Here is a 15,372-nt window from a genome sequence, read left to right on the forward strand (position 1 = left end):
TCAAAATAAGACTATTCCACTTGGAAAAATGCAATATTTAAATGGGAAAAAATATTACGCAATTGACCTTAACAGAGGGCAGGCAAAGCATGTGGAAAGGAATAAGGGGTTGCTGTGTGATTTCAAGTTGTTTTAAAACTGATTTTATCGGCCGGGCTTGGTGGCTCACGCCTGGAATCCCAACACTTCGGGAGGCCGAGGCAGGCGGATCACGAGATCAGGACATGGAGACCATCCTGGCTAACACAGTGAAACGCCGTCTCTACTAAAAAACATTTTAAAAAATTAGCTGGGCATGGTGGTGGGCACCTGTAGTCCCAGCTACTCGGGAGGCTGAGGCAGGAGAATTGCGTGTATCTGGGAGGCGGAGCTTGAGGTAGGCCGAGATCACACCACTGCATTTGAACTTGGGCGACAGAGTGAGACTCTGTCTCAAAAAAACAAACAAACAGAAAACTGATTTTGTCATATTACTTTTCAACTCCAAAACCTAAACGGTCTCCACATTGTGAACAGGAGGAAGTTCTTCCCATGTCCTGGCTTACTATTAGAGGCCATCAACCCCCATATTCAGTCTCACTCAGTACCATACATAAATGAAACCTGTCTTTGTGTTGGGTTGTTCATTGAACTGGCCCCAGAAGGATCACAGTTCACCTCAGTTTCCCTGAATCACTGCAACTCCAGGTAACTCTCATGTTGGCTTTTAATAATACATAGCATTTTCATGGCAATGTTTCTTTCTGCTTTTATTAGTAATAATAATGGTTGATATTTATTGAGGATTAATTTAGATATTTGGCACAGTGCAAAGGCTTAGATGTGGCACTACCTAATTCATACTTACAAAATACCTATCAAGTGTGTACCAGATTACATCTGAATTTTACACATGAGAAAATGAGTCATGGGGAGGTTAAGTCAATTGTCTAAGGTTGTAGGAAATAAAGGATCCAAGACTTTAATAGATGACTATTTGATTCCATAGCATGTGTGCATTATCAATGTCTACTCTCCTCCAGGAGAATATACACACCGAAAAGCTAGGAGTGGATTGATATTTCACGTATTTTTCATAGTAGAGACCTCACAATTCTTGGTCCATGGTAGAGCATTAATACTCATTGAATGAATGGATAAATAGGTAGTGGGTGGAAGGAAAAATAGACTCTAAGGGCAGAAATTAATTAATGCATGAGATCTAAGGACCTTATCAAAGAGACGGGAGAAGGGCAGATATTTTCAGGGAAAGACAGGATTTGAGAACTGAATAAACATAAGGGAAGAAGATGCAGGAGAGTAGAAAATGACTTAAAATTTCAAGCCTGGGAAATGGGAACAATGATAGCAAGTTAGAAAGACTGTTCACATGTCAAATGTCATCAGTTTGGTTTGGAGTATACTTTCTCATGGGTGAGATATATACCCATGGAAATATCAGATAAAGAGTCGCAAGTGTGACAGCTTAAAACAGAACCTAAGGATTGCATTTGACTTGTTCTCAGGAGTTGCTGAGATTCCCTGCAAAGAAAGCGTTTTCATGAGTGTGAGTGTGGGGAGCCAAGGAGTACAGAAATAAGCTCTGTCTGCATTGCATTTATGAGTCAGAGGAGGAAAACCATCAAATTACATGAAGAAAGAAGTATCATAAATGTGGGAGATAAAGAGCAGAGTACAATGAATGACAGGAACACTATAGCAAAGAAATATGTTGAGGAAGTGGTATTTAACAATATTAAATGAAAACAAACCTTTACAGTCTGTCCCCCCCCCCCAGAAAAAAAAACCATTGGTGATATTAGCAAGAGAAATGTTGGTACAACTTGGGTTCTAGTAATCATATTGCAGTGAGGATAGAATTACTGAAAAATTAAAATGCTAATAAACTAATATCAAGCTCTTACTAGGTTCCAAACACTGAGTTTAGTGGTCTGTATATAGATTAACTCATTTAATTTAGACAAAACCAAACAAATCTTTGAGTTTAATATCGTGCTTTTGCCAACTTTTAGGAATGAAGACTTGAGGACTGAGGGATGTAATGTGAAGTGCCTGAGTCACAAGGTTACAGAGCGAAAGACTGGAGAACTCAAACTCCTATCTGTCTGATTCACATGCTTTGTTATGCAGTTTGGCAGATGGGAAAAACTAGAGACAGAAACATCATGAGAAGACACCTACAATGTACTACAATGTAAAAGAGATTGGCCAGTATAGAAGGACAGAATGGAGGTGATAGCTAAAAATTAGGTTGATTAAAAGATTCCTCTGGATTTAAGAAATCATGACATCAAGAAAAGTTATCTTTACGGGCAAGAAAAAACAACCCTTCTTCTGAGATAAATCAAAATAAAAGAAATTAACTGTAACATCTCCTAGCTATATTCTACCACTTTCTTGGGCTCCTCACTTCTTCTTTACTTTCATAATCAACTCAAGTAGTTACCTTTGATTTTTAAGGTCAGTTTTTACAAAGTAACTTAGGGTTTTTTTTCCCCCTCTCTGTAAATGACACTCCTTGTACTTTGAGCAAGTAAATTAGAGCATGACAAAGAACAAAGCCACTTTTTTTTTTTAAGTCCCATGATACATGTGCAAAATGTGCAGGTTTTTTGTTTGTTTATTTGTTTGTTTGAGATGGAGTCTCACTCTGTCGCCCAGGCTGGAGTGCAGTGTAGTGGCGTGATCTCCGCTCACTGTAACTGCCTCCTCCAAGGTTCAAGTGATTCTCCTGCCTCAGCCTCCTGAGTAGCTGGGATTACAGGCGTGCGCCACTATGCCAAGCTAATTTTTATATTTTTGGTAAAGACAGGGTTTTGCCATGTTGGACAGGCTGGTCTCAAACTTCCTGACCTCAAGTGATCTGCCCACTTTGGCCTTCCAAAGTGCTGGCATTACAGGCTTGAGCCACCATGCCTGGCCAAGTATGTGCAGTTTTGTTATATACGTAACCACGTGTCATGGTGGTTTGCTGTACCTATCAACCCATCACCTAGGTATTAAGCCTGGCATGCATTAGCTGTTTTTCCCAATGCTCTCCACTCCCCAGCAATACCACCCTCCCCCGACAGGTCCCAATGTGTGTCGTTCCCCTCCCTGTGTTCATGTGTTCTCATTGTTTGGCTCCCGCTTATAAGTGAGAACATGTAGTGTTTGATTTTCTGTTCCTGCTTTAGTTTGCTGAGGATAATGGGCAAAGCCACTTTTGATGGTGCTGGCAGTGAGCTAGGCTCACTGCCCATGCACAATTACCTGAGCACAAGCATGAAATACTTGCAAAATGACAAATTACCTAATATATTAGGAAAAGGGTTGGCATACCATGGCTGTAAGCCAAATCTGGTTTGCCTTTTTAAAAATTTTGTAAATAAAGTGTTATTGGAAGGGCATGCTCATTTATTTACATATTGTCTTCAGATGCTTTTGTGCTACAATAACAAGAGTTGAGTAGTTTCAACAGAGACCATATGGCACCAAAAGCCCAAAGTATTTATTTTCTACTCCTTTACAGAAAAAATTCTCAAAGCCTGTTCTGGACCTTAGGGATTGCCAAGCACTCTTTATATTGCTGAGAAGAAATTTCTAAATCTAGATGGTCTTCTGAATTACCTTCATAGAAATATGCCCTATATTGAATTATCTACTCCTTTCCCTTTCCCCATTATATATAATTCTGCACACTAAAAGTCTGGTAGCCCGTAAGGCAAAGTTTACTTGTACAAATTAATATTCTATTCTCTTCTTGTTCCCGGGGACACAGCTCAGCTAGACTTCCCAGGATGCTTTGCATCTGGGTAGAATTATGTGACTGAGTTCCAGCCAATAGAATATGGGAGGAAGAAATAGGTCTCACTTCCAATAATAGCCGTAAAGCCATTCTTCAAGTTCTCTCTCTTTCCATCCATGTGGCTAGAAGCAAAGGAAAAACATCAGCACTACAAGAAAAAAGAGGGCAAGCTCTTCAAGTTAACTCTAGAAAAGAGGAACCAACTTGGATGTTTATAGTGAATTCATACAAACAAAAAATAAATTTTTATTTTGTGAAGTCATTGAGATTGAGAGAGGGGGAGAATTTCTTTTTATGGTAGCTAACATTAATTATCTGATGAACATAATATACAAGGTGTGTGTTCTCCCCAAAATACAATTATAGCATTAAACTTAATATTTTCAACATAAGCATCAGATCACTAGGAAACCATTATTATCTTAATTTACAAAGCCTGAGTCATGTCAACCTGCCTGTGATTATACTAATTATCTGTGTCTATCTAAATATACTCCACTTTTATTTTCTCCATTTCTGTCAATAACACTCTATTGATTTCTCAGGGCTGCCATAACAAAATACCAGACTGGGTGGCTTAAACAAAAGAAACTTATTTTCTCACAGTTTTGGAGGCTGGCATTCCAAGATCAAATGTTGGCAAAGTTGGTTTCTTTGGACACCTCTTATCTTTACTTGTAGGCAGTTATCTTCTCTCTGGCTTTACATGATCTTCCCTATACGCCTGTCCACGTTCTAACCTCCTTTTCTCATAAGGATACCAGTCATATCGAATTAGCACCCACCGTAATGAGCTTATTTTAACTCAGTCACCTCTTTAATGACCCTATCTCCAAAGATAGTCACATTCTGAGATACCAGGGATTAGAGCTAGTACCAAACTTTATGTATAAATTTTGGGGGAACACAATTCAGCCCCATAAACAGGCATCAAGAATCATCCAGTATTTGACTCTGAATGATTTCCTTTGCATGGCCTTACATATTTATTTGTTAGGTCTGGTTAAGTTTATTCTATAATTACCTTTCATTTCTCTTCCTTCATTCTTATTTCTAGTGCCCCCTAGCTCATGGCCTCATTTCACTTTGTCTCGACTTTAGTAACAGTCTTCTAAATTTTTTTCTCATATCTACTTTCCTACGTATTCAATCTGTCTTACTAACTTCAAAAATTAGCAAAGATTTCAATTGCCCTATGAAATAAAGACCAATAAAGATTTTAGATCTGTCATTTAAGAACCAATAAGTTTGTGTTTCAAATTGTGCTTCCAGTCTTATATCCTAATATTTGCTTTCATTCAAATTTGACTATCATCATTTCCTACCAACACCACGTTTCGGTATGTAGACTGCATATATGACAGTGGTATCGTAGGAGTACAATACTGTATTTTTACTGTACTGTCTCTATGCTTAAATATGCTTAGTAACACAGATGTATACCATGGGTTTACAATTGCCTGCAGTAGTCAGTATAGTAACCTGTTGTACAGTTTGTAACCTAGGAGCAATAGGCTGTCCCATATAGCCTAGGTGTGTGGTAGGCTATGCCATCCAAGATAGTGTAAACACATTCTGAGATGTTGCACAAGAATGAAATTGCTTAAGGAGGCATTTCTCAGAGTGTATCGTGTCATTAAGCAATGCTTGACTGTACATTTTTTCTCTCAAGACCACACCTTGTTTTGTTAACACTCAGCACTTAATTTTTCCACTCCTTTCTCCTGAAACACTTGTGTTGTCTTCTTGGTCTGTTTGAAATCAACAAATCCTTTAATTCTCTACTAGAATGCTTCTGATCCCCAAATGCATTCCATAGAAATTTTCCTTGGAACTTCCATGGCAACTTGAGTTTCATGAATACGAATAGTAGTTTATTTTGTGTTATTATTGTTGTAGTAATTATTATATTAGGTACTGTGCTAAATGCTTGACTTATTACCTAATTTAATCTTCACATGCATCCATGATATCTACACTTATTTTTCTCATTTTGCAGATGTACCAAATGAATCTTAGAGAGTTTGAGTGTTTTACTGAAGGTCACACAGCTGAAAACTTACTTAAATCTGAATCTGTCTGCTCTGATTCAGGTTCTTCTGCTCTGATTCAGGTACTTTAAAAGACACAGTTTATTACCTCTGCGTCTTCATACAGAAACCTTTTCTAGTTGTGAATCTCTCATTTATGAACTTCCAAGGATATAAAGAAAACTACATTGCAAACAAGAGAACACCAACTCCGTAAGCTGCCAATAAATGGTGTATGATGGAGACTAAAATGGAGTCTCCGCCATATTGTAGCCTGTGGCTCATCTTCACTCGAGGAGAATCAGGTCTTAGTCACCTTTGTAGCATATTTGGTGTCTAATACTTAGCGTGTTCTGCATATTTGCATACAACTGGCCCTCTCTATTGGTGAGTTCAGCTTCCATGGGTTCAATCAACTACAAGTAGAAAATATTGGAAAAAATATGTCCATGCAAAATATAAACAGATTTTTTTTTCTTGTCACTATTTTTGAAACAATGCAGTAGAACAATTTTTTTGTTTGTTTTTGTTTTTGTTTGAGATGGAGTCACGCTCTGTCACCAAGCTGGAGTGCAGTGGTGCGATCTCGGCTCACTGCAACCTCCTCCTCCCAGGTTCAAGCGATTCTCCTGCCTCAGCCTCCCGAGTAGCTGGGACTACAGGCGCATGCCACCGTGCCCAGCTAATTTTTGTATTTTTAGTAGAGATGGGGTTTCACCATGTTGGCCACAATGGTCTCGATCTTTTGACCTCGTGATCCTCCTGCGTTGGCCTCCCAAAATGCTGGGATTACAGGCATGAACCACCATGCCTGGCCTTAAATAGCGTTTACATTGTGTCAGACACTATGAGTAATCTAGAGATGATTTACATTATATGAGAGGATGTGTATAGGTTATATGCACATACTGCAGCATTTTATGTCAGGAACTTGAGCAGCTGCAGATTTTGGTATCCAGAAGAGATCTCTGAGCCAATCCTCCATGGATACCAAGGGACAATTGTACTACTCAAAATGTATGCACAAATCAAATGGAAAATGATGATTATCATCAATTTTAACCAAGCAGACCACCATGTTATCATATATTATAATCAATGACCATTTATTTAAAATAGAAGGGAAAGGAACTATTACCCAAAATTTAAATTTGTGTTGTGCTTTCACTCATGGTAATTTCTCTCTTCTTATGTAGGGTGTCAGAATTACATGATTTCAAATACGATATGCTTTTTTTCTTGTTACATGTTAGCAGGTTTTTTAAAGTTATTCATTATATAAACTACCTATCTGTAGTTTCCTGTTTTTATATGTCTATATGAACAAATTGGAAACTAAATATTGTATTAATGAAGTATCTGCAACATCAGTTAATTGTGTGTTTATTTATTTTTAAAGTTATTACTATTTATTTTATTGCCATGACTTAAACCATATCTATACCAGTAAAGTGGATAACTGAGGTAGTCATCCAAATAACTTAGAACCAATCAATCTTAGCACAAAATATACAAGCAGTTTCAAGCAGTTTTTCTTTCCTAACTATCCTGTTATTTGTACTCTGAACTTCACCTCACTTGTGTAGAAACAGCATTGTTTTTAAGTCAATATTATTATTAAGTTTGGATCATTAATTAATAAGATATTTTCAATCTTTAGAAGTAAATTACACAGAGGCAGCAGTCATACACATAAGAGGCTGACTGTGATGAAAGACTAATTTTATCATCAGCGAAGTAAAAAAAAAAAAATCTAAGAGGTTGTCCAAATTGATTTAGTTAAAACACCAGAACTACATTTGCATACATACAGTTTGAACTTCACCCTTTCTGTGGTATTCTGTGTCTTAGCAAGAGCTCAAGACTCAATTTGTGAATCAAAACTTCTTTTCCCCAGGTATATTCTGGGAAGTCTATAGAAGAAAAATTATTCCCTAAAACCAAAGAAAAAATATTTACACTTCTAATGAACTGTCTTGACTTGACAAAATAAATGAATATGGGCAAAGACGTATGTGGCCTATTGTAGTAACTTTTTCAAAATGAAGAAATGCTTATGATGCATTTAGAAGGCATATTGGTAAAAGGCAAATGAGACCTAATTTTAGCTTGAACTGTTGTGAAATGAATAAAAAGTGATTATGTTTGTTCTGATGACTTTAGTAGCTTGGATTCTGACCTCTTGAGAAAAATAACATGGAGCATTCTAATGTATTTTTCTTAATCTAATGTAGAAATGACATTGAATGATGGTTCTTAATTAGTAGCCCCCTTTTCACCTGCATTTGTTGTGATGCCCCCACATTTGCCTATATAGTCTATGAAATGCAAAGCTAAGCCTCAAAAGACATGCTCCTTATTTTTCTCTGCAGTAAGTAAATGAGAGTGACAAATTTAAATTGGTTCTGTACAAAGAAAGCAAGCAATGTTGTCCCCAATTTTCCACATGTATATATTACAAGGTTGTACAAATGATGGAGAATGAACACATCTAGTTCCTTTATAAAATTAAACTAGTCTTGAATTTATTACTCATCAGGTGTAGAATATTTAAAAATACAGCAGAGAAAGCATGGCAGTGGATGTTGACCATTTTGAAAGGCTTTGTGCAATAATAGCAAGAGTCTATGCATATTAGTTCATCTGATGTTTAATGATGCAAGGAATAGGTGTCAGATTACTTTCTCCTTATTGCTTAATGAAACAGTCCATTGCCCAACATGCCCCTCTGTGAAGCAAGAAAGATAAAAGAATATAAGATTCTGAAAGTCTTTCCTCAATTAACCTAGTCTGTGATTCTTAACCTTTGGCTAACATGGTCCCCGACTCTGAAGCATTTATTTCAGTTTCCTTGAATCTTTTTGAGTGAATCTACTAAAGACCTCAAAAAGACATAGACTATTTTGGTAGTAGTTGGGGTCAGAGAGAGGGGAGAGGGGCTTGCTGTTCTGACCCATGTTTTAAGATAACTCCATAACAGAAATTGAATTCAACGTTTAGAATCCATTCCAGTTTCTTATCTTTAAAACCACCTAGAGATGGTAATTTGGAAAAGCTGGATGGATAAATGGAAAACCAGATTCTGATTTTCTCAGGAGAATCAGGCTGGTAAATCCCTGCTGGATCATGGAAATTAAGCATTACCCCAAACCAACTTTTTATTTTGCCCTAGGATAACCTGATCAAATTTCTTGGCTTCATTTTCTCTATTGGACTAGCAGTAATGTGAAACTGCAGAAGCCCTGTCAGATCTAAAGCCAATTTCAAAGGAAAGCCAGTTCCTTAGGGGAAAGGCTGCCATGCAAAGGCAAGATTGTGCTAATAGTTAAATCCCATCTTCACATGCCACCAACTGTCTTAAGAGAAAATGATATAGGGAGAGAGAAATAGAGAACCAACCTAAGGAAAAAAGCATAAATGAGAAAGAATAGCATAAAATGAAGACAGGGGAGAATCAGTGCCAAAAGCAGTGAAAAATACAAGCTCTTAAATGTGTTAGGAAATGTATTAACCTAGGATCCACAAGCTAAATTCAGACTATTTCTTAACAAATAAATTTAAGCATACTTCATGCTGATTTTCATGTGAAATAATTAGTTCAAGGTGATATTTCATAATACCTCTCAAGCTATTCTAGTCAGAGGCATATTCATATTTCTGCATTTATTTTTGTAGGTATAGATATACCTACAAAAGTAGTGTATATATATACCTAATAAGTATATATATATACCTTTCTATGTATATATAGAGATGTATGTATATATACACATACACATTAGGTGTGTGTATATATATATACAATCACACTTATTTATAAATATAAATAAGTATATAAGTATCTACATATAAATATATGCACATATACACATAAGCACATATATATACACACTTTATATACCTGTAAGTATATAGGTATATAAATCCAATATGTATAGGTATATAAAGTGTGTGTATATATACATATATACACACACAGTTATATGTGTATATACACACTTATTTAATAAAATAAAAATCACTAGGAAAAATAGCTATTTACTTTGTGACATGTAATAATTAATTTTCAAATACTTCGTAATTTTGGAGAAAATTTAGCTAACCTTTTCTAAGTATTACCTTTTTATAGTACAGGTGCTTATAGATTATTACTGTTGTGGATTATTTTAAGTATTAATTATTAGAGACTGTTATATTGAGTATTACATTGTATTACATATTAAGCATTATTATGAGAGAGGTTAGGAGAATAAATTTTTGGCATTATACAAATATGTATGTTGAGCAAAATATTATTCCTGAATAAAGATATAGAATATAAATATTATGGTTTTGATTTGCGTTTCTCTGATGGCGAGTAATGATGAGCATTTTTTCATGTGTTTGTTGGCTCAAAAGAATGTCTTCTTTTGAGAAGTGTCTGTTCATATCCTTTGCCCACTTTATGATGGGGTTGTTTGTTTTTTTTTCTTGTAAATTTGATTGAGTTCTTTATAGGTTCTGGATATTAGCCCTTTGTCAGATGAGTAGATTGCAAAAATTTTCTCCCATTCTGTAGGTTGCCTGTTCACTCTGATGGTAGTTTCTTTTGCTGTGCAGAAGCTCTTTAGTTTAATGAGATCCCATTTGTCAATTTTGGCTTTTGTTGCCATTGCTTTTGGTGTTTTAGACATGAAGTCCTTGCCCATGCCTATGTCCTGAATGGTATTACCTAGGTTTTCTTCTAGGGTTTTTTATGGTTTTAGGTCTAACATTTAAGTCTCTAATCCATCTTGAATTAATTTTCATATAAGGAGTAAGGAAAAGATCCAGTTTCAGCTTTCTACTTATGGCTAGCCAATTATCCCAGCACCATTTATTAAACAGGGAATCCTTTCCCCATTTCTTGTTTTTAAGAATGGCAATCATTAAAAAAATCAGGAAACAACAGGTGCTGGAGAGGATGTGGAGAAATAGGAACACTTCTACACTGTTGGTGGGACTGTAAACTAGTTCAACCATTGTGGAAAACAGTGTAGCGATTCCTCAAGGATCTAGAACTAGAAATACCATTTGACCCAGCCCTCCCATTCCTGGGGATATACCCAAAGGATTATAAGTCATGCTGCTATAAAGACACATGCACACATATGTTTATTGCGGCACTATTCACAATAGCAAAGACTTGGAATCAACCCAAATGTCCATCAGTGACAGACTGGATTAAGAAAATGTGGCACATATACACCATGGAGTACTATGCAGCCATAAAAAAGGATGAGTTCGTGTCCTTTGTAGAGACATGGATGCAGCTGGAAACCATTATTCTCAGCAAACTGTCACAAGACCAGAAAACCAAATACCACATGTTCTTACTCACAGGTGGAATTGAACAATGAGATCACTTGGACACAGGAAGGGGAGCATCACACACCGGGTCCTATTATGGGAAGGGGGGAGGGGGGAGGGATAGCATTAGGAGATATACCTAATGTAAATGACGAGTTAATGGGTGCAGGACACCAACATGGCACATGTATACATATGTAACAAACCTGCACGTTGTGCACATGTACCCTAGAACTTAAAGTATAATAGAAAAAAGAATATAAATATTACTATTTAAAGATCTCTTATTTATTTATCCAATATAATTGTTTGAACAAAAGATTCATAACATGTGAATCTAAGTGAAACAAGGTGTATTGCTGATATAGAAATTACTTAAATTATTTTTATACCTCTAATAAACATAAATTCAAGCTAAAATATAGCAAACTTTATGATGAAATTATTAAGAAAATTGTTCACTTAGGAAACTTCTCAACATACTTACTTTATTCTAAAATTCTCAAATAACTAAAGATAAAATAAAAGTTTATTTTAAATTGTTTATTATTCCAAGCTATGCTACATGCAGAAGCCAAAAATCATAATTTTATGCCCAAAACCCACTTATGTCCTCATCCTTAGACCAGAGATATTAAGATTTGCAATTATTTATCTTTGTTATTCCCCTATGTGTGCTTTTGCAAAGAAGCTCCTGTTTCCTTTGTTTACACTGAGTGTGGACATCTAGAATACCAAATCATTATAATGAAATCACTGCAGATTCTTCATTGGTCATTATGAGTGTCCTTATTAAGTGGAACAATAGAAATGATTCCAAATTTTCTTCTATTTCAGCATCATTTCCATTCTTAATTCATAATGGCTATGCAAACAGAGTCAAGTATTTAATTAAGAAATGATCAGCCAGGCAGGGTTGTTCACACCTGTAATCCCAGAACTTTGGGAGGCTGAAGTGAGTGGATCACAAGGTCAGGTGTTCAAGACCAGCCTGGTCAATATGGCAAAACCCTGTCTCTACTAAAAATACAAAAATTAGCTGGTCATGGTGGCAGGCATGTGTAATCTCAGCTACTCAGGAGGCTGAGGCAGGAGAATTGCTTGAACCTGGGAGGCAGAGGTTGCCGTGAGCCGAGATTGTGCCACTGCATTCCAGCCTGGGCGACAAGAGAGAGAATCTGTCAAAAAAAAAGAAAAGAAAGAATGAAAGAAAGAAAGAAGAAAGAAAGAAAGAAAGAAAGAAAGAAAGAAAGAAAGAAAGAAAGAAAGAAAGAAAGAAAGAAAGAAAGAAAGAAGGAAGGAAGGAAGGAGAAGGAAGGAAGGAAGGAAGGAAGGAAGGAAGGAAAAAAGAAAGAAAGAAAGAAAGAAAGAGAAAGAAAGAGAGAAAGAGAAAGAAAGAAAAAGAAAGAGAAAGAAAAAGAAAGAAAGAAAGAAGAAAGAAAAAAGAAAGAAAGAAAGAAGGAAGGAAGGAAAAAAGAAAGAAAGAGAGAAAGAAAGAAAGAGAAAGAGAGAAAGTAAAAGAAAGAAAGAAAGAAAGAAAAAGAAAGAAAGAAAAAAGAAAGGAAGGAAGGAAGGAAGGAAGGAAGGAAGGAAGGAAGGAAGGAAGGAAGGAAGGAAGGAAGGAAAGAAAGAAAAGAAATGAAACCCCATCTCTACCAAAAATACGAAAAATTAGCTGGCTGTGGTGGCACATGCCTGTAGTCCCACCTACTCAGGAGGCTCAGGCAAGAGAATAGCTTGAATCCAGGAGGCGGAGATTGCAGTGAGCCAAGGTCAGGCCACTGCACTCCACCCTGGGGGACAGAACAAGACTCCGTCTCAAAAAAAAAAAAAATTATTTGGATAATTCTCCCAAAAGAAATACCACACAAATACTTGCAGAAAGAGAGATTCAGTCTTGAAGATCAAATTTGTCATTCAAATTAATTAATTTTACCAGGGAATTCCTCATTCTATGGCTACATGGTATAGTGGAAAGACAATTGAATCATACTATTTTTATTGCAAATAACAAAAGCTTCAGCTCACACCGTTTTAATGGAAATTTATTGTCTCATGTATTTGGAGACTCCAATAGTATATTCTGGCCTTGGGGCATAGTTGGATCTACAGGCACCAGCAGTATCTGTTGGCTATAGTCTCTTTCTTCATTTCATATATATATATATATATTTATTTATATATTTATTATTTTTTTCCCTTGCCATCATTGTTTGTTCAGACATTCCCCATGCAATAGGTGAGAAAACAAGTGACCCATATTCAGCTACAGACCCATATTCTCCCATCTTAGCAACCCATGAAAAAAAATGATAACAATAGTAATAACAATAAAATAACAGCAGGTATTCAACTATAAGAAATTAGTTTATTGGGAGGCCGAGACTGGCAGATCACGAGGTCAGGAGATCGAGACCATCCTGGCTAACATGGTGAAACCCCGTCTCTACTAAAAATACAAAAATTAGCAGTGGCGGGCGCCTGTAACCCCAGCTATTCAGGAGGTTGAGGCAGGAGAATGGCGTGAACCCGGGAGGCGGAGCTTGCAGTGAGTGGAGATCGCGCCACTGCACTCCAGCCTGGACGACAGAGCAAGACTCCGTCTCAAACAAAAAAAAAAGAAAAAAGAAATTGGTTCATGCCAGGACATTTCCAAGTTATTTAGCACTCTTTTACTAATCAAATTAATTTATGAAGTGGATGTATTATTGGTCATATTTTAAGGATGAAGGTAAGTCCATTAGACTTTTTGCTAAGTCCGTTAGAAAATTTGGGAAATCCCTGATCTGATTTTGGTTCAAATTCTTATTGCTGACAGAATCTATACCTAAGGCAGATTTTATATACAATTGGCCCAGCTTAGTTCACATTCTACCCTTATGGCCAGGGAAAGTGTGCAATGTTCTTCAAAAAGGGAGGAAAATATCCTAAACCTAATATCCTAAAACTACCAGTTCTTTGTAGGTTAACATTTGAATCTGGTTGCAATCTACCTATACATTTCAATGGCTAAGCTTGGGTTCAATAAATAATTATTGACTATCATAACTTAAACATTATGAGAAAGGGATTAGTAATTATTAAATCAAACAGTACTAATTAAATATTAGTAATTTAGTAAATAATATAGTGCCAATTAGTAATACAATTTGTACTATAGGTTAGAGGAACCTAACAAGTACACAGAAAGAATTATAAAATGCAAAATTGTAAGAAAATAGGCAGAAACAAAGGACAAATGAAGATTAACAGAAGACAGGATTGCATGCAATAGAAAAAAAGTAGTGATAATTGTAGCTAACTTTTATGGAGAAACTATTGTGTGCCACACACAGTTAACCAATATGTTAAATGCTTAGATTTTTGACACTTTTTGGAAGAAGAAACTGAGGCTGGGAAAGAATAAGTGGTTCACTCAAGGAAACATAGCTATGCAATTACCAAACCTGGGTTCAACCCAGGTCATCAGACTCCGTAGTGCTCTCTCTTGATGGCTCTACTTGCTGAATAAAATAGAATTTGGATAGAATTTATTTAATTTCGTCAGGAAAATATACACCCTGAACTAATGGGATTTTTAATATCTTATACATTTAAATGGTTCTTTAATAATGTTCTGCAAATCTGTAATTTGCAACTCCAATTCTACAAAATGCACAGACACATTTGAAGTTGTATCTATAGGGAAAAGAAATTTCTTTTGTATTTTATCTTATATTTAAATTATAATCTTAAAAGAACAGAATTAGTTTTAAATCAAATTAATGATCACATTAATACAATCCAGGCAATATTCCTGCAGCCCAGTATGAAATACAACCCGGGAAAGTGCTGCCATATATCAAAATAAAAACACATTTTGCTAAGTTGGTAGGAATGATATGTTCTATCTTATTTCATAGATACTGTTTAAAGACCAAAAGGTCTACTTTCAGATTGTGACATGTCTCCTCTAATGTCAGATAAAAATGTTAAGAACCACTCTTTGAATTTTCAAATGGATCTTATAGTTTATCACCTCAGTGTTCATTTGATATCTGTTAGTACCTTTGCTTTGCAAGGCTGGAACTGGGCACAATTCAAGGTCGTTCACTCGGCAAGTAAGAGCATGAAAAGAGAGTACTATACGCAGTGAACTTTAAGAATAAGTTCTGGTTCAAATTTACACATCCAGAGACAGACTATGTGTTTGTGTGTATATATAAGCATGTGTGTGTGTTTGTGTGT

This window comes from Chlorocebus sabaeus, chromosome 22 (assembly GCF_047675955.1).
Source record: "Chlorocebus sabaeus isolate Y175 chromosome 22, mChlSab1.0.hap1, whole genome shotgun sequence".
Classification (NCBI taxonomy): Eukaryota; Metazoa; Chordata; class Mammalia; order Primates; family Cercopithecidae; genus Chlorocebus; species Chlorocebus sabaeus.